The sequence below is a fragment of the Drosophila navojoa genome, chromosome 4, assembly GCF_054131105.1.
Source record: "Drosophila navojoa isolate 15081-1374.11 chromosome 4, UAZ_NAV_1.0, whole genome shotgun sequence".
Lineage (NCBI taxonomy): Eukaryota > Metazoa > Arthropoda > Insecta > Diptera > Drosophilidae > Drosophila > Drosophila navojoa.
In genome coordinates, this window is record NC_142892.1 from 21629114 (window position 1) to 21649117 (window position 20004).

General features: G+C 35.9%; 2 protein-coding genes across 2 annotated transcripts in view; both read left to right on the forward strand.

The window, feature by feature from the left end:
* Window positions 1-20004, forward strand: part of endos (endosulfine alpha) — a 107702-nt gene that overhangs the window by 80611 nt on the left and 7087 nt on the right. The window lies entirely within an intron of this gene.
* The window catches only part of olf413 (DBH like monooxygenase olf413), a 144858-nt gene continuing 134880 nt past the window's right edge, over window positions 10027-20004 (forward strand). The window contains exon 1 of the mRNA XM_018102291.3: window positions 10027-10895. The gene's annotated coding sequence lies outside the window, so the exon portion shown is untranslated. The remainder of the gene's footprint in view (window positions 10896-20004) is intronic.

The following is a 20004-nucleotide window of genomic DNA, read 5'->3' on the forward strand; positions in this document are numbered from 1 at the left end:
TATTTAAATAAAAGTCAAGCCAATTAACTTGTTTTGCTCTGCTGGATGTTAAATATAAACTCAATTCAAGCCACAAGCGAGAAAAATTCAAAGAGAAGAGCTTTGATGCTATGTAATTGATTTCTATTGAATAGCCTTATGTAAATACTGGTTGCTAAAAATGGAAATGTTTTTTATGTTTTCTTTTTTTTGGCATTAAATAAAATTGTGAATAAAACCAGCTGGTGGAAAAATATATTGTAATGTAGGAAAATAAATTAAATATACAGTTACAGATTAAAAACTCAATGTTTTCTTCTTTTTTTTTTTTTGTATATTATATTTAATTTGGTTGTATTATTTTCGTTTTAGTTTATTTGTTGCAGCTGGTTGCCTTCTACTCTCTAGCGCATTTAAATTAGAATATTTTTCTTAAGTCTCGATTTATCTGTTATTCATTCTATTGTTTTTCAGTATTATAGCATTTCAAGATTATCTGATTCCTCGACAGCTCAGAGACCTTTGGTTATTGTTGTTGATAAGCCTATAACTTGTCAACAAGGTATATTTGGTGTTGCCTCACTTGGGACTGTATGAGGTCAAAACCCAGTTAGCTTTGAATTTCCTTGGTTTATTTGGCTTATGTTTAAGATTGATTGCAGTTCGTTTCTTATGGAGCTTCAGAAATGGTGAATGGGAACTTTCTAGACTCATTTAAGGGCTTCGGTGCTAACAAAACTGTTTTTGATATATATATATATATATTTGATATATATTTTTATAAGTAGTGCTACATTCGAATGTATTCCTTAAAATTTAAAATACTTGTTTGATTATCATGATGGTAAATTAGCCACCTTTATCTAGGTACACTACGTCCTACTTAATTTTCTACTCTCGATTCTCTGCTCTATGAGTATCGTTGCTAATATTGATTACCCAACAATTTGCCCACATTAGAAAAACATTCCCATCGTTCTAAAAAATTAGACCTGAAAAGGAAAAAGAAATGTATGGGCAAACGGAACAAAACATGAATCGAATTAATTTAGAGCAATTGTAACGGTTAAGTGAGTCAGACTTAGTTGGCACGATTCCTGCGACTGTCCCCCTTCAATTTAACTGTCATTCATTAACAATCGATTAGTCAAACACTTTCCGCTCGGTGCTACCATTAATTATCGTCTGTCTGTCTGTCGCTCTGTCTGTCCATCTGTCCGCCAACCCCCTTTGCTTGCCACGCCTATGACTGGCAAGCTTACGCATTGACTGACTGATTCGAGGCACTGTGGTCTTCCCAGTTCCACATTGTCGCCCAGTGTCGCATTTTTCGAGTGCAGGGTTGCCAATGCATCGCACAGGCGAACGCCCCTTCGTCTGCTCTGTGTGTATGTATGTATGTGTATTTGTATAAATCGGGCAGACAAACGCAGATATGTTAGATGCGAGAGGCCGAGTCACACACTCAAAATTGTGCTGCTGGGAGCAGGGTCTCTAATAACACACTGCCAACCCCTAATTTACCCTAATTTCTTAACCAATTTCGACCATTACGACGGGTGTGCAATAAAAATTAAAATCCATGCCTTGCCCCGACTTCTATCTCATTTGCACTTTACCTCTCACTCTTTCTCTCTCTCCTTGTTTCTGTCTCTGTCTCTGTTTTTTCCTGCCTCTTGCCGCAACATAACTCGTTCGCTGACTTTGACTGCGACTGCAGCTGGGTGTCGTGCCTGCCATAATAAACGCTGTCCTCTGACGATGAGTAGTTGCAAAAAAAAGTGCAAGGAATGAAAACTACCCTCGGCACGCCGAAGATGAAATACTCTATGGGAATATATTACAAGAAATAGCTGTCAGAATATAGGTTGCAATGGAACAACTTCTATCACAAAGATATTCTATTCTAACATATGTATGTGCTAAATTACTGTTATCTTTGTACTTTGATCATATATATATACACCGATATATATACCAATATTCCACTCTAACATATATTCTATATCAAAACTATTCTCTTTCGATTGATTCACATCTGATAGGCATACAGTTATCAGAATTAAGATATGCTCTGTGTTTCTTATAAATTAGTTATATGAATCATATTTATCCATAGTTATCCATATCTGTGTTATATCATAAATGAGTTACATGATTCATATAATCCATAGTTATCCATATTCATATTTTATTATAAATATTTATTATAAATTTATACGTATAATTTTATCATTATACATTATCTTTTATTATAAATAAATAATATGAATAATTATGAATTATATTAATCATGAAATGAACTGAAATACTAATATTGTCTCGGCTATTTATAGTGCTTATGCAAATAGAACCTCTTTCAAGAGCACCCTTCTTTATCTACATTAGTGTTAAATATTTTCTATATTCTATATTCAAACTACAATTTGTGTCCGAAATTAGTTTTCTATTCGATTCCCTCTTAGTTTTGTACATACTAACTATATATCAATATAGACCCAGCATATTTGATGACAATATAAACATGCCTCTGTTCAGGGTACAAAGCAATATTTAGTGAATCCAGAAGGACTTGCAGTGCCGTGTCACGATGATTTGGACTTCGTTGTAATAATTCAGACAAAAAGTCAGTTAAATAAAATACATTATATAATGTAATTCAAAGTTCAAAAAGGTTCGGAAAAAAGTATGCCTATTTGGGAAAAGTTTAAAAATGAAAAAAAAAACAAAAATTATAATAATAATTTACTTTATTAAGCATTATTAAATAATGATTATTTGCAATTATTATTTTACTGTCTATATTATATGATATTAGATTTCTTCATTAAATATTATTTATTATTTTATATTTTATTTATGCCTTTTTATGACAATTATATTTACATTTGTTATTTTGTATATATACTCATTTAAAATGGTAACACATTAAATAAAAGGCTTCTCAGATATATCATTAGAAATATTTCAAATTTCAAGGAGTGTGAGCCTTGTTGTCGCGTGTCACGCGCTCATCTCTAATATTTAGGTAGCAGCTGTTCAGTTGGTCAGCCGTGGCGCATGATTGGCCGCACAAACACGCAACTACTGTCAATTATTTGACTGCCATTGACGCACTGACTGGCTGGCCGACTGACTGATTGACAAAGTGACGTTTCTTCTTTCAGTCAACCGAGGTACATACGCTCTGCCTGCACTAACATACCGCAATTCTGGCCATTTCTCTTGACATTCGCACGTGTCCATCTAGCTGGACGTCTATGTCTGTCTGTCTCTGTGTTTGCGTGTGTGTGTGTGAGTGTGTGTGATGTCTCTTGTTGCTGTCCTGGCAGTTTGTGCTTGCTTGCTTGACTGGCCATCAAGTCGCTAACCGATGTCGTCGTCCTCGACGTCCTCAAAGTCGTCCTGTACAGGTATGCATTGACGCAACTGCGACAAATTTAAATGCGGTTTTGGTCACGACGTCTCCTTTCTGAGTGTGTGTGTGTGTGTGTGTGTGTGTGAGTGTGTTTGTGTGTGTCTGTGTGTTGGTCGCGTTTGCTGCCACGTTGCAGCAATCATCATTAAAACTTATTCAACGACCCCCTTTCGTCCTCATAACGTCCCCATTGTTCTGGCCTTGTTGCTGGCAATTTGGCGCTGCTTTGCAAAGGCGGGCACATAATTATTTAAATAAATTAAATTAAATTTGTACACGTCAAACATGTGTCGCAAACAATGCGTGCTTAAATTGTGTCCCCAGCTCCACTGTCCACTGTCAAGTCAATAAAAAATTAAGTTTCTACAGAGAGGCAAAAAAATAAAATAGCTGGCGGGGCCGAAACTGAGCAGCGACAACAAAAGTGACCCAAATATTTCGCAAGGACAATGCACTTGCACAATGAACAGACGCACACACATACACACATCCACACACGCACACAGACAGTTGGACAGACAAAGCATAACAGCAAAAGGACACAGAGAGACGAACTGCAAATGGAGTCGAGTAGAGCCGGGGGAGCCACAGCAGAGAGTGAATGGGAGTGGAAATGGAAATGGCAATGGAAAGAACGAAGCTTGGTAATGGCCAAGTAAATAAACAAAAGTAATTGCATAAAATTTATATAAATTAATGGAAATGCATCATGCAAATGGCCACGAATGAATTTAAAGTGCAAAAACTTATTCAAGCTTTTCATTTCCACCAAATGATGAATGATTATTTCAACATATTTCTCAAATGAATAATTATCGAGTTATACTCAAATGAGCTCTATGCCATATTTATATCGAGTGTGTGCACAAATAGCAAGCACTTCAAAAGATTAACTCATTGGGCCTTTGAAAAATATCCACACATTATTTAAATTGCCCTTTCAAAGAACAAATGGGATATATTTTACAGAGAGCCATAGAAGTGAATGGGTATTTTTTTTAAGGGAGAAAGTTAGCTGAAAAAACTAGCCAAAAATTGAATAGTATAGTATTTATATAAATACTTAACTAATAAAGAAAAAAGTTGTAAATGTAGAATTTTTATACATATATTTTCATGATTTTAAATGTTTATTCGAATGAATAAAATATTAGCTACTATTTAATAAAAAGTAAGATTAACATAAAAATGTAAGCTGTTCGAATATATTTAGGTACTAGGGGATAATTAAGAAATAAACTCGTTTTTGATGAATTAGTTAGATAAACAGATAAAATTACTGTTCAAAAAATCAATAAAATTATATTTACATAAAAATTGCAATAATAATAATACTCTTTAATAAAATTAAAAAATTTAATAAAGGTATATTGATTTAAAGATCGCCATTTCTGTGGCATAGAATATTAAAACTCTTTAAATACAGGTATATAATCTTATATAGTTAACAAAAATAAATAGTATGAGTTATCGAAATAAATATTGTGCATGCTTACATATAAAATTTCAAAAATAAAATAAATAAAAATATATTCATAATTTATAGTAAATCTCTTATAGATGCTTTATATTTCAAGTTTGCGAATCACAACCATATATCACATTTTCCAATAAGCAGAGAAATTCCAACATGAATCTCATAAGATAATGTCCAATTAAAAATGCATTCACTATAGGTAAGCGAAATTCGGAATGTCAAGGCCATGTCACAAATATGAATTTAATCTTATCTATCTCTATCAAATACGCGCTCTCTCTCTGCCTATTTCTCTTTCCCGTCTCTTAACAGCTTAAGCAATTGCCTTCAAGATCCCGCATTTTCTTTGAAACGAAATCAACATCACATCATATATTTTTCATGTGTATAAAGCCATCAATTTATGCATCAGCCGAGATAAAATGACAGATCGTTGTTCATAAATGGACCTTTTGGGAATTCGAAAGGGAGTTCAATTACCTTTCTTCCGCTGATCATGAGGGTAGCTGCAAACGCCTCTGCTGACACTCAAGTGCATTGGTCATTCTGAACACGCCCCTCGCCTGCGTTTCTTGGCACTCTCATAGGGCGAGCACATTAAACAAGTTTTTCAACTTACAGGTGTGCGAAAACTTAACGCTCTACCTGTTCACAAACAGCCCACCAATCAGCACTCAGCTACAGTAGTCAATGGATTAAAGATTCGCCAGGCAGATAAAAGATGTGGAATAGTCAGAGAAGATGTTCACTAGTCGGTTTCGAAAATAGAACAAATAGAATTCATAAATAATAAAATTGCCCAATTGGAAGAGATTTATTTAACTATTATACAGGTTCAAGTACTTTTTAAAAAGGTTTTTACAGATTATAATAGATTATTTAAAATAAAATATATATATGTAACAAAATATATTTTGAATTTATATATATATTTTCTTCTTTTTATACCCTGAATCCATTGAAAATGGGAAATCAGGGTATAATGGTTTTGTTAAAAGTATGTAACAGGCAGAGGGAGGCGTGGCAGACCCCACAAAGTATATATATTCTTGATCGGGGCGATAAGCTGAGTCGATTTGGCCCTGTCCGTCTGTCTGTCCGTCCGTCCGTCCGTCCGTCCGTCCGTCCGTCCGTCCGTATGTATGAACGCGTCGATTTCAGAAGATATAAGAGCTAGAGACTTCAACTTTTTTTAAATGTCCGTATATATCACGCGCAGATCGAGTTTATCACTAAAAAACGATAACTCATTCCGATATTTTTTTATCGATAAAAAACCTTATCGAAGATCACTTAAAAAATTATATCTCCTACATCTTTCAAGCTAGAGTCTCCAAATTTAAAATGTATATAAAGATGTATTTTATACAATTTCGGTTTTTGTTAAAATTTACCCCCCACCCCTAAATCCACCCCCTCACCCTCATCTTTGTAAAAGTCGTATATCAAATACTAGAGACTTGTGCTTCGGTATACACATACATTTTAACATTATGATTACGTTCTGAAAGTTTCATTACGATCGTACGTCTAGAAATTAAATTATTCAACAAATAAGTTCTCATTATATTGCCAACATTGCAGCGCAACCCAAGCGCAATCGCCTGTATATGTGAGTGTGTGTGTATGCGTCTGTTTGTTTGCATGTGTATGTGTGCACGTGTGTTTGTTTGTATGCGTGTGTGTGTGCGTGTGTGTTTGCTAATTATTTTTGAAATATCAGTTGCTTGTAGGGTTCAGGGGATCTCGTAGTCGAGCAGTCTCGACTAGAGCTTTCTTACTTGTTTTTATTTAAAAATCCGAATCATTATGGTTTCTTTTCTTAATATTTTATTCTATTCATACTGCTGTTTTGTACTGAATTATTCTGAATAATATATAAACTGCTCCGAGCTACGATGCAAAATATATGTAAACTATCTATCACGCTTTTATATTCTGAGATAATTATGTATTTTAAAGTAAATTGAATGCGATAACCCAGCAGTCAATAGAGTTGGCACTTTTTAAAATTGCAATCTATCAATTTGTGTTGTGATTGATTGATTGATTGACAGACCATTTTGTACTGCTGCTGCTTTCATCAGTGAAATGATGAAGCCAATTAAGGCCGGCGGAATGCTAGGGATCAGCAGATAAAGCCGTGCAGCTAATTAAAAAAAAAGGAACAGAAAGTAAAATATGCAATTACTAATGGTAAAATCAATAATAAAGAAAGAAAGAAAAAACATAAATAATTAATAATTTAAATGCTTTGAATGAAAAAATAAAAAATACAAAGAAACAATGCATAGATAAATGATGTGAAATGAATTCAAAATAAAATGTGCAGGCACGCACATAAATAAACACAGAGGACAAATAAATAATAAATAATGTTAAACATACACAATTTAGTTAATATAAAACCCAATTAACCAAAGCAGCAACAGCAACAACAACAATAATGGTCACAACAGTATGGCTAACAGAGACGATGTGCGGCAAGGCAAAGACCATTTAAAAAGCCATTGAACAAGCCGAAGAACACGAAAAGAGAGAACGGAAAAGACGCCTGCAACGTCGGAGGAGAGGACGAAGAGCGCGGCCGTCCGACGATGCCATGAATGAATGAATGTCATGAAGTCAACTAGGACAAAGCATATAACACTCATTTATTAATGTACAATTTCAGCAAGAGCAACAAAAACAGCAACAACCACGACAGCCAAGAGGACCCCCCATCAGCAGCAGCAGCAGAAACAGCATGCAGAGACCGGCTAGAGCGCAAAGTAAGAGAAGAGCATTAAGCTGCTTAGAGAGCTCTGAGCTCACATGAGCGCACATGTTACATTTACATTGTAAGCTCTGCGCTCTCTAATCAATTTGGTGCTCCGCATGGAAATGCATTTGCAGAGATATGCTCTCAGCAAGCTCTCTCACACATACAAAACCACAGGCACTCGCACGCACAAGCCCCACAGTAATAATGACATTGAAAACACAGCCTCGTCTTCGTCGTCGCCTGTCAACAGAATTGGGGCCACACTGTGCATGGGGGAAGCTTTATACAGTGCCTTTGCCAGCGGGTGACTGACTGTTAACAGCAGCCGATGCTGTTGAAGGGATAGCGATGCTAGTGACACACACACATACGCACCCACAGACACACACACATATTCGCACTCGACTGCGTTGGATAGGCCGAGCGAGAGGAAGAGAGCGCAACTGGTTAACAACAGCAACTGAGTGTGTGACATAATGTGAGAGGCGACCGGTATACTTAGCAGCACACTGCTGTTATTTCAACTGGTATGCCTGAACTCTCCTCTCTTTCTCTCTCTCTCTCTCCCTCTCTCATTTTCTCTGCAGTTCTTTCCGTGCGATGGCATTTCGGTTCGATTTGGAACTGGTTTTCAATATGGATGCATTTCCCGCCTCACTGGGCTGCTGTTTGTGGTCAGCGACGGAATGCTGACTGCACACATTGCTGAGGCTTCCTACATATTCCACAGGCATATCTGATGCGCGCTGTGCAGATTGATGTCGATCCATATCCATAGCACTTATGCATAGTGAAGGATTCTTAATGCGTTTTATGTTGCTGGCGTAATAAATACCAGTTTTTAATTGATCTTGTGTGTAGGCTTCTTATACCTCTTTTCCATTAAAAACCTAATGAGGAAGGGTATATGCATGGGCATAAAAACTTTTAACGAATCCATAGAAAATAAGAACTAGATTTCTTTGAATTTTTGGTTGAGGTAAAAGAATAATAAAAAAATAAATAAAATCATTTTAACCCCTTTGTGTTACATTTATTTATTTCAGTTTATGTTTTTACTGAATATTTGGTTCTATAACTTATAAATGCATTGAGTACTGCGAATAATTGAATTTAGATATTTATTCGAAATTTCAGCAGCTTTCTTAACATTTCCTTAGCAGAACAGCAACTGAGCTAAGTTTAGCTGCAAGTGCTTACCATCAATTTAAATGTTAATGGCTCGTTTGGGTTTGCAATGTAAAAGCGACGGCTGCTGCTCCGCTGCTGCGCTGCTGCTGTTAATGTCAGACAAATGGGTCGTTTTACGTTCAACACTGCCATGAATTTGAAATGTTAATGAGGCGTTGGGTGTTTGTGCGCCTTAACAGACTGCTAAAAGCAAAGGCTGCATTTTATGGAAGATGTTCGTTCCATGGCCATTGCCTGTGTCTCTGCCTCCGACTTCCCAGTCATACCCAACTGTTAGTCCGTATGTGGTTTGACGAGGACTCATGTGGGCAATAATGGGCAAAAATAGAGTTAAGTGTCTCGTCAACAAATGGGTTAATGCTGCAAATAAAAGTGTTTGCAATGAGCCCTCAGTTCACTTGAGTTTTCTTCTTCCCTAAAAAGACGCTCAGTACCCAGCCTTAAATAAATGTATAATTATCTAATGAAAGCCCAGTCAATGACTCCAAAAATAAATAAATATTCTACAGTCATAGAATTTTGTCGGTGTTTAATGTACATTCATTTGCATTATCTTACCGGAAAATGTATTTATTTTGTCATAATTAGCATACGTGCTTGGCATTTGAACTTTAAGTGCCACCGGACCGACAGTCTGTTTAACAGCTCTATGTAGGTATGGCATTAATAACAGTTCCAGCCGTTTACATAGTCAATTACATGTTCGTAATGTTTTTGATATGCCGCAAATGCACCTGCTACGCTGCTGTTGTTGACTTCAACAGCACGTACATAATTTAACAGCTCTTAGCTCTGCTGATGTTAACATTGTTTCTCAAACATACTCGGCTCTCTGAATGCTCTCCGCATTTATGGTTCTCTCGGTATTTTGATTGCCACTGTAAGTGCTTAAGTAAAAGGAAATTAAATTATGTAAACGATAAGCGCTGCTTAACAGTGGCACTCTCTCAGCCGCATGCACTCTCTTGCTCAGCTGTGACGCTTGCGCTCTGGGCAAAACAAACCCCCTCTTGATGCCACTAGTGCCGCTAGCCGGCTACAACGTTGTAAACAAAAGTTGATTTTTACTAGGTTCTGCTCTCTGTTTGTTGCGCGCGCTCTCGCTCTCTCTCCCATACTCGCTCTCTCATTCGCTGCTGCTGCTGCTTCTGTTGCTGTTGTTGAGGTGACCCAACCAGGTGCTGTTCTGCTGAAAGCGAATTCAGTTACTTCCGAAGTTTCAAAGCGAGCGGTGCACGCGTCGGGCGGAGATTTCTATGACAATAGCAAACTCGTCGAGCTGAGCAAAAGCAGCAAAAAATAACGAAAAAAACTAAACTGCTCTCTAGCATAGATTGACATGTACATGTGCTAGAGCATTAAAATCACCAAATTATACTGAAATGCATTTTGCACGCTATGTAAATATAAAGTGAAGATATTTCGTGTAAATACATATTATAATTGCGGTTTCATATGCAAATCCGTTAGACAACAAATCGCGCGCGACTGCACTTTCGAAAAGCAATTCGAAATTAAATCAAAACACACAGCAGCCAAAAATCTCGCTACATTCTTAACTGCGACGAGCATTTCGGACATTAACCGTTACGCTTACGCGCGGCCCTCGCCTGTAGGTGTGCGAGCGTGTTTGCTTGTGTGTGTGTTCGGTACGCGCATTTGCCGTGTTTTTGTGTGTGTGAGTGCGTATGTGCGACAGAGAGTTGACAATAGGCAAATAGGCAAATCATATGCCGCCCACGTAATGTGTGACGAAATTTAAATTCGCCATCTATGCAAATACAATTGCACGAATCGCATGTATGTGTATGCGTCGGTGTGTCGGTGTGTAAAGCATAAAGTGTTTCGGAGTGCGCTTGTGTATTGGTGCTAGTTGGATATTCATGCGGATTACCATAAACATAAACAAAGGATTAGAAAGAAAAGGCAACAGCCGCAGCTGAAGGGGAAGCGCAGAGCCCACAGAAGCATTTTTGGGATTACAGCAGCCGCAATAGACAAAGCTGAAGGCGAATAAGGAGCAGAAGGAGCAGAAGCTGTTTCAAAAATATCACTACATTGCACAGGTGAGTCACCCACTCCACGCCCAAGTCCACGCCCACTTTTATGGCCCACACTTAAATGATGTATTACCTATGCTGCTGTGTGCACGTTGCACTTGCGGTTTCTGCTCCGTTTCTGTCTCTGTATGTGTGTGTGTGTGTGTGGAATGCGCGTGTGTGTGTGTGGCATGTTAAGTGCAATCCATTATGGAGATAGATTTCTGTATAAGTATGCGTGTGTGTGTGTGTGCATATATAACCTGCCTTACACTACCTCAGTCACAGAATCTGTCTCAAGTCAAAAGCATTTAGCTTACACTTATGTATGTTTACACATACAAAGGAAAAATATATGATAAATAACCCCACACAGAGGACGTCAATATAATATGCTCTCTCAATCAATTTGAAGTCTCGCAAATGGAGCTAAAATGTTTATATGTTTATTGAAAGTACTCTCTATACTCTTGGTATGATTATTCATATGGATGGAATTTGACCCGATTCATTCACGTTTTACATATTGCATATATGCATATACAAGGCGTATACATATACGTATGTTATATGGTTCGAAAATTCCTTGAACTGCAGCAGACACAAAAAAATGGAAATTTATTTCGAATAAAATATATATAGTGAAAGGCATACGAAAAAAGTGAAGCAAAAGAAAATTCCCGCAGGTGCTACAATAGATGCAAAAGTTTTTCCCACGTTAAAAGTTGCACATTTCCAATGCGTAAAATAATGAAAAACTTTTGTTAAGAATATGCATAAAGCATAAAACGAATAAGAGATGAGCGCACGTAAAAACTAATTGAACAATTTTTGATATCAATTTTTGGGCTAACCCAATTTTACTCTCGCATATATACGTATACGTTTTTTGTTCTTCTTGTGTTTTTCCATTGATGCAGCCGAAAGAACAAAAGTGAATGCCACAAGTTTTTCCACCCAAACGAAAGTTTTTCCAACAATGTAAAAGCGGAGAAAAGCCAACTATGATTTTAGCATAGATTGTTATTAAAATGGGGAAATATCTAAAAGTTTCGCAAATTTTGATGCAATTTATGAATCAGTTTTCATGCATTTCTAATAGAGTTAGCCAAGTATTTTGTTATTGCAGAGCTTAAAGCCAATAACGGTCTTGAATATGGCTAGTTAAAGTTAATTGATTCCTTAGTGGAGAGCACTCATAATGGCAATACAAAAACTCTCCTGAGTTTGTGTTTGATTTATTATAGCTCAGGTCTAAATGCCCAATTAGCATAATAAGAGTCAAAGGCGAAGTAATAATGATGTTAATTAAGAGAGCAGCAATACTTTGAACACATTGTCGTTGGGTGTAACCGACTGCGCTATACTCTGTTGACAAATTATTAATAATATTTATATAATTTTTTTGGGATATGGGTACATTAAATAATTGTCATATAATATTATATGTTTACCATATACCAAAACTGTATAAGCTATAGCTCCTATAAAATACATATAAAATATTTAAACAAAACCTGAACATTAAAAGTTTCCAATTGGTTAAAATTCTTTTGCACTCTATAGACAATAGGATATAAACCATATAATTATGCTTTGCTGCACCAAGGCCTCACAAATCCAATAGAAAACACAAAAACCAAGAATAGCCTTGTACATTTTTAGTATATTCCTTACCAAACCTAGATATATATGTATACTCTATTCATAATTTCCACTAAAGAACAAATATTGTTACCAAAAATTTTTAACATTTCCCATTGACTGTTCAATTGTGGAAAGACCTTTCTTTTCGCATTGTTTTACTTTGCGGCCTTCGAGAAGAGGCAGGCTAACCCATATGCAGGATGAGTTTTTCACTTTTCAGTTTTTAAGTTGGCTTAATCCGCTTATCCTGCTCTTCGTGTTTTAATCAATGCATTGTCATTATGATTGATGTAGGTCGTCTCTGCACAGAGGCACCGATGCATCCACTCTATATGTGGGCATTGTCTAGACTCTGAGCGCCCCTTGAAGCAATGTTATTGATTTGAGTTCGACTGTTGAGCCCTCTCCCGCGCCGGTCTGAAATCGTTCAATATAATGCAAATACTGTGCACTTTGGGTGCATTCATTTCGTTTTCGGGCAACTTTTTTAATTACTCACATACATACACTCTGGCTATTATTATTGTTATTATTATTATTTTGTTTTGGAGCCATACGCAAATATTGAAATATTGCCGCTGTTCGACGCGGCTCGGCTTGGATGTTGCCGCTGCTGCCGCTGTTGCTCTTTGGGTACCGCTTGTCATAAATATTTTAGCGAGTACGAACCACATATTCCCATACACGCACCCACTCACACACACACATACACAATGACAACAGAGGCAGGATCTGGAAAAAATATATATTCAAAATAAAAGCGCCCATAAAATTGGCGGAAGCCGAACGAGAGAGGCCGATGCAGAAATCCTTTTTTATTAGCCGTGCCCAGCCAAAAGAATAAAAACCAACTAGGCATGCTATAGCCAGCAAAGAGAGCATGACATCTAGTATATCCTCTATAAAAAGAATAATGATCTAATATATCTTAATATTAAATTCTTATAAATAAATATAAAATATGTCTTAGCAAATTTTTGTACACTCAAGTAAACTCCAAAAAGAGCTATTCGCACTCTAGTATACCCATTGCCAGCTGCAGAAAATGTGCAGGGTATACAAAATATAGAGTAAACAAAAACGCATTTGGTAAAATATTTACACAAGTACCAAAAACTGGGAGCAGCGCAGACAACGTTAGAAATATAAAAAGATAAAAAGTATTTTCTCGTTTTTGGCAAATACTCGACAATGGAGATTTCCTGTATTATCTGTAGGTAAAGCTACAGTAGATAGACTATAAATATATAAGTATAGCCAAAAGAGGAAAAGAATCACATTAATATAGGGATAAAATAATAACACACGATATATTAATCTTAAGATTAACATTCAAATTTATAGATTTTGATCTCTATATCTATTCTAACGCACAAACAAAATAGAAATACTCCTTAGTTAACTTGTGATACAGGGTATTGGCGGGCCAAATAATAAAATTTAAATATACAATATATAGAATATAAAACTAGAATCTTTGTTTTATAGATATTGTTTTTTTTTTTTTTATTCACCTAATACACAACAACACTTCATATATACTCCTAATTTAGTACCTGGTACAGGGTATTAGCGAACAAAATCAAATAAAATATAAAACAGCAGCCATTTTATTTTTCGGCAACAATTTTTGTCGCCATCGTTGTCTTTTCTGTGGTTGTGTGGGTGTCCCCCACTCTCTGGGCGCGTGTCTGTGCTCTATGTGTATGTGTGTGTGTGAGTGTGTGTATCTGTGTGAGTTGCAGTAAATAAATATACGCGCGTATCTCTGATGGGGATTTATGGCGAAGCGGCGCGTCGAGCCACGGCCATGCACTTGTTGTTGTTGTTGTTGTTGTTGTATCTTTTGGGTAGGGCCTAGGACTTGAATAAATGATAGATTGAAATTTATATAGCCAAAGCTCGCGCGCTCCGTCCCTCACCCGGCCCCCGCTTCAATTGCACATTTTTAGACAATTTTCGACCTAAAAATGTATTTTGATTTGCTTTTGCTTTCGATTCTTTTTTTTTATTTGTTATTTGTGGCAAGGCTAAGTGTGCAAGAGAGAAGGAGAGAGTGAGAGAGAGAGAGAGAGAGAGAGAGAGAGAGGGAGCGAGATTTATGCAATTGCTCGCATATAAATTGTCTAGGTAACGATATATATGTATGAATATATATACGTGTGTTTGGCATTTATATAGTTAGTTGATGCCTTATATATACTCCTAGTGAAGTTATGAAATATGCGCGTGAAAGTTTTACTAAAATCTATTTCACGTTATTTTTAGCGGAGACATAAAACCCCTTTAAAAGCTATGCTTATGGAGGTTGTTTGAAGGGTTTTCAACAGCGTTTGCTTGAACAAATTCATTTTTGATTGAAACTTTAACTAAAAGCAATTTATTCTTTCTGTGCAGTTTAAAGTCAAATTAAGTAAAATCTATGTGAAATTCGAAATGATATATAGAACCCTAAAATTTTATTGAAATATATTTATTTAAGTCATCGCCTACTTTCTCTATGATGTACAACAATATATATAAATTCTAATAAAATTCAAAAGAATGTTTTGAAGCAACAAGTTAATCAAATGTATTTTAGCTTGGAATTTATATGAAGAATGAACAAGAGTCTTCGATGACGTGAAGGAACTTTAAGAACTGATTTCGTCTTAAGGACTAGATACCTTACATCATAACAAACTCTTCTGATATAAAGCATCTTTAATATCTCTTAAAGTTTTAGAGCCGAGATCCTTTAAATCATCGTTGATACCTTACACTATATAATAACTTTTAATGTTGTTCGCTTGTTAATGGCGCACACAAATTGTAAAATTTTTAAATGACTTTAAGCGTAGCATTGTAATGTTCGTAAATGAATTTTTCTTTGTCATTTACACAGTTTCGAAAATTGTTTAATTATTTAATTTTGTGCTTTGCTTGTGTGCCAATGCCGGCGGGTTTTTACCTAACTCTGGACAAATAGCAGAAAACACAAAAATTCAGACAATAGCCAAAAGTTTAATAATAACAATGGACAAGCAACGAAACCTATAGAGCGTGTGTGTGTGTGTGTGTGAGAGAGAGAGAGGGATGAGCTAGACAGAGCGAGGCAGACAAATAAAATTAAATCATATATCGTTTGTTTTCTAATAATTAAATTTACCAACGTTTTGGCTCGGCTCAAAACAATTTGTATTGGCCCAATTGAACGAGACTGGCAAAAATGCAACTTGAAATTGCCAAAATGGTTCAAATTGCAAAAATTGTGCAAATTTTGTGCATGCAGATTGCAAATTGATTTTCGTAGCTCTTTTGTTTTTCACTTTTAGCAATGAAAAAAAAAGAAAAACAGAAAAAAATGAATTGCTAAAACTAGAAGCCAAACAAACCCAATGCTAAACATTTATGTTTATTGCCAATGAAAATAAAAACTGACTGAGGCCAAAAAGAATTAGGAAAAACAAAATTCACACACACACACATATATACTCCTGGATGCTAACGAGCCTAACAGGTGCACTGGTATATTTGAGAGCTTCTGTTATCAATGGAGTTGGCAGCACAAATATTAGCATTCCATTATGCATTTTGTAATTGTTTTGTAGCTTTTTCTTCTCTACTAAGTAAGCAATTGAGTTCGATTTTGTTTCACAGATTGAGATCAGCTGCAAAGCAAAGCTGTAAAGCCCAACGAAAGCTAGATTGCCGAGGGATTTACATAAATAGCAGATAGTTGCAGACTGTAGAAGTTGTTTCATTAAAGGATTATTGAAGAGCTCGTTTGGACGCTCAGCAATTGAATTTGTACTCACAAGGCTTCTGTTTGAAATATGAATTGAAATAATTATGGACAAATTCAGTCAAGATTTTTTACTGTTTGGATAAAATAAATTTAAATTATGAAATACATGTTTATTAAAAATCATCAAATTAAATTAAATTTACAGCTAAAACAAAAAATTAATACAGAAATGAAATCTTTGATAAATCGTTATAAATAATGCAAACTTTTTATTAGATTTATTTTTTATTTTTTAACAATAGTTTTGATTTAAAAATTTAATAAATTGAATTCAAAAATTAGCTTTATTAACTGTAACCACACTTTAAGGCGGAAGCTTTCATGTATTTTAAAAACTTTACTTAATTATCATACACTCTTAATTACCAAATAACCTAATCTGCTCCTTTCAGATTCTACTCGAACTACTTGCTTTTACTCTATTTTTCATCATATTCTCCAAAATTTGTTATGTACAAATATATAGCTTGAACATCAACTAAATTAAAGTCAGACAGAAGCTTTCATGTGCTTTGTGTTTAGTATTTTTGCTCATCCTTTTAAACCTTTGAGGCGCTATATGCTCAGCATCTTAATTCCAAAATGAGTATTATGTGAAACAAAGCTGTCAAGGTGCGCAGCAATCCCAGACGTAGCTTTTGCATACTTAAAATGCCATATTTATTTTGAAAATGTTCGTAACCTACTTCAGAAATACATTTTTAAAGCTTATTTGCAATTTTATCGCAGGCATTATAATTTCATTTTTCTCTTCTTTTTTTTTTTTTTTTGGTAGACTTATCTATTGCTTTAATAAATATGCGTGGCAAGTCCCAAAGCTCCATTAAGGCTGATTGGTGTGCGTGTGCGTGTGTGGGTGAGTGTGTGGAACGGATGTGGCCAAGTGGCTCTTAATTTCGGTCTGCACCACTCAAATGTTAATTTCATTTGTCGTGCGCCTTTTGTCTGCAATTGCGTTTAAGGCAAAATAGGTTTAAAATAAGAAAAAATTATATTCGTATTTAATTTCAATTTCAAAGGATTTTCCATGTATTTATTCAAGGACTTTATCTTAAGCATAAATTACGGGCCAACGAACGGGTGCGGGTCCCATTTGTGCGATGTCTCGTCTGTTGGCTCGGGCAACGGCAACGGCAACGGCACCGACTCCAGCTTCAGCTTCAGCTCGAGCTCCAGCTTCGGCAGCAGCACCTTCTCTTCCATCTGCCTTTTCACCTACTTTCTAGCCAGGCATAAAGGTGGCCTCCATAGTCCTTACCCAAACATTGTCTGCTTTCTCTCTTACTCTCTCTCTCTGTCGCTCTCTCTCTCTGCCTTTCACTGTGTGTGTGTTTGCCAAACTGTGGCTGCCAGGTTATCTTTCACAGTCTCTGCTCTGTACTGGATGCTGTGTCGTCGTGTGCTCGTCCATCCCATCTACTCGCACCTCAGCCTTCTGGTCCTGGTTGCCCGTTTGTCTGCGTGTGCATTTGGTTTTCATTTACATATGAAGCTCCTTAATAATCCTTTTGTGCAGCAGTCAGCCAGGCGGATAGGCGGATAGGCGGCTAGGCAGAAGGGCAGAAGAGCTGAAGGCCGGGCTAGCAGGAGGGCGCACGTGCATACATTTCGTTTTCCGCTCAGTGCGTATAAGGAAATGCTTAAATATATGCAAATCCAGTTAAGTGTAATCATTTAGCGCAAAAAATGCCAGCAATACACAATAAAAGCAAAACTCCATCCAGTCAGAAGTAGCTGCTCTGCTTACTGTTTTTTTCACTCTTCTTCTTCTTTTAGCCCTTGTTACGGCTGTGGCAATTGCTAAAATTAGAATTGCATTGCAACTAATACAAGGCAACAACAACAATTCAAATATGCCTCTGTATAAAGCTTTTCCCTTTATTTATTTTTATTTATTTATTTTTTATTTTTACCCCTTTTTTTGGCGGCTAAAACTAAAAATAATTATATAAATATGCGCATACATGAGTTTTTAGGATATTCCAAAAATTTGAATACCATTAAAAAGTTTTGCCTACTTTTTTGGCTGCGAAGCGTCCGAGTACTGCATTAGGGTGTGCCAATATTTGTACTTGGAATTTATTTTTTTTTTGAATTGACTAATAATGTGTATAAATATAGACTGGTTTATATTTAGCTCTTTTGTATTTAATTCTCTTGTATATAATTCTCATTAAACACTCAGACAGATCCTTTGAATATTTAAGATCGTATTTAAAATTAACATTTGGTATTTAAAATTTACCATTAACATGAAGCTCTTCAAATATTTTATTTTATTATTATTTTATATTTTATATTTTATTATTGTATCCTAAATTTATTTTAATATTATATAAAACCCTTTTTTATAGAATATTTTATAGTTTTCTGCATGATTTTTAAGCGGAATTCATAATACAATATAAATATTTGCTTTTATTACTTTGCCATATAAATTTGTATATATTAATAATTGAAGAATTTCCTTTTGAAATAAAAAGACATATGCTAAAAATATAATTATATTACTTTAAAGAAATATTGTTTAACATATTTTATCTTTTCTTTTACCTATTAAATTGATATAACATAAGTATAATATAATATAGATTTAATCAATGTAATACATAATTTATAAAATAATATATAATTTATACACATATATGTACATATATAGCTTTGCATTCCTTAAAACGAATTGTTTTCTCTTTCTCTCTCTTTTTGGTATTTCCTTGTCTGTCTCTCTCCTGTCTATATGTTCAATTTTCTGTATAAAAATGCGTCCGCACTGAAATGAGACTTAATCCTCTATTTACATAATAGTAAATGCGAATGCCTCGCTGAAATTCGCATATGCTATTTGGCAATCAATTAAAATTTATGAGTGAACACCCCTACGGATGGCGTGCAAAGGCAATGCTCATAAAAATTACGCTCAAACATATGAAACACATTGACACACATACACATGTATGCACACACACACACACACGCACACATCGTATTACCAAGTGTAAATAATAATAAAAATTGCAGAGAGAGCGAAAAAAAAAATCCATTAACGCTTTGTGGCATTGCATTTAAGCCGCCTCATCCGGGACTGCGGCTGGGCAGGGGGAGGGGAAGGAGGCGGGAGCTAACGAGCGAAGTTAGTTTAAATTCTAACGCGGAGGCAAACAAAAAAGTACAGTTAAATATGCCATCAAGGAGCGTGCCCGACTCGGGAACACCCTGTACTGCACTTACCCGTTTCCAACTAAAGCTAAATTATTATTTTGGCAAATCTTTCCATATAATTACGACTGCGGCCGCTTGTAGTTGCCCCCCAGAGCGGGCACAGGGTATAATTATGAAAAAAAAAAAAAAAACATGAAGATGGGGAGCAAAATAAAGCGAAATGTTATACATAATGAATGCAAATGCTTTGCGCTCATAATTTCATCATCATCAGCCTCAGCCAGGCTTTCATCATCATCATTATCATGATGTTGCCTCATCTTTGCGGTGGCCATGCAGACTGCTGTGGTTTGGGCAGCAGGACGTTTCATGTGTCTGCAGCGGATATGAAGGCATCACAAACAGGCCGAGCCGAGTCGAGGCGAGTCGAGTCGAGTCGAGTCGAGAGGAGCCGACGTGGGACGAGGTTGCCTATTTTCAAAAAACACGGCATAAGGATAACAACCTCTTAACCTAGTTTGGCTGCGTCAAACGGCGGCAACT